This window comes from Colletes latitarsis, chromosome 11 (genome assembly GCF_051014445.1).
Source record: "Colletes latitarsis isolate SP2378_abdomen chromosome 11, iyColLati1, whole genome shotgun sequence".
In the NCBI taxonomy this organism is placed as follows: Eukaryota; Metazoa; Arthropoda; class Insecta; order Hymenoptera; family Colletidae; genus Colletes; species Colletes latitarsis.
Genome location: NC_135144.1, coordinates 18652428 through 18653746, shown reverse-complemented (window position 1 = coordinate 18653746; position 1319 = coordinate 18652428). Strand labels below are relative to the sequence as shown.

General features: G+C 27.7%; 1 non-coding gene across 1 annotated transcript; it reads left to right on the top strand.

The window, feature by feature from the left end:
• Positions 1 to 901: 901 nt before the first annotated feature.
• Trnat-agu (transfer RNA threonine (anticodon AGU)) lies at positions 902 to 975 on the top strand. Its single transcript has one exon. It is a non-coding gene; the product is annotated as a tRNA-Thr (tRNA).
• The last annotated feature ends 344 nt before the right edge of the window (positions 976 to 1319 follow it).

Genomic DNA, 1319 nt, shown 5'->3' with positions numbered 1-1319 from the left:
TTACTAAAGTTATACGTTTTGATTTAACAATCTAAAATTTTAATTAATCGTTAATCAACATCGTTTGATCGAAATCAGAAATTATAGTAAACGAGTTGCAATGTAGATTTACGGGTTTTCCTTTTTACTAAAGTTATACGTTTTGATTTAACAATCTAAAATGTTAATTAATCGTTAATCAACATCGTTTGATCGAAATCAGAAATTATAGTAAACGAGTTGCAATGTTGATTTACGGGTTTTCCTTTTTACTAAAGTTATACGTTTTGATTTAACAATCTAAAATGTTAATTAATCGTTAATCAATATCATTTGATCGAAATCAGAAATTATGGTAAACGAGTTGCAATGTTGATTTACGGGGTTTCCTTTTTACTAAAGTTATATGTTCTGATTTAACAATCTAAAATGTTAATTAATCGTTGATCAATATCGTTAAATTATGGTAAACGAGTTGCAATGTTTATTTACGGGTTTTCCTTTTTACTAAAGTTATACGTTTTGATTTAACAATCTAAAATGTTAATCAATCGTTAATCAATATCGTTTGATCGAAATCAGAAATTATGATAAACTACTTGCAATGTTGATTTACGGGTTTTCCTTTTTACTAAAGTTATACGTTTTGATTTAACAATCTAAAATGTTAGTTAATCGTTAATCAACATCGTTTGATCGAAATCAGAAATTATAGTAAACGAGTTGCAATGTTGATCGACGGGTTTTTATTTTTATTAAAATTATACATATCTCTATCGTTACGTCGATAGAATACAACAGAAATTGTTAGCAAATAATATTTATGAATTCTGTATTTGTAAGTATGGAATTTAGAATCCGTCAAATTGACAAGTTCTCTGAATCTAATATTATATAAAATAATATCATATTGTATCTCAACGGCGCCGTGGCTTAGTTGGTTAAAGCGCCTGTCTAGTAAACAGGAGATCGAGGGTTCGAATCCCTCCGGGGCCTACTTCCTAAAACAAACGTTTGGGATTTATTTTTTCTATTTTATTTCCTTGTAACAGGATTATAAAATATATGAACATTATAAAAATCTTCGACAGATTCGTTTTTTAGATAAACTACTTTGCGTATAAATATTTCAAAGGCAACACCACGAATCTATAGAATACGTAAGTCAGTTGGCGTCTTTACATTTTCATGCAAATAACTGTGAAAATTGTTAACATAAATTCTGTTATTTTTAATAACACGACATCGAGATATAAACGTTATAAAAATCTTCGACAGATTCGTTTTTTAGATGAACTACTTTGCGTATAAATATTTCAAAAATATCACAATACTATCTA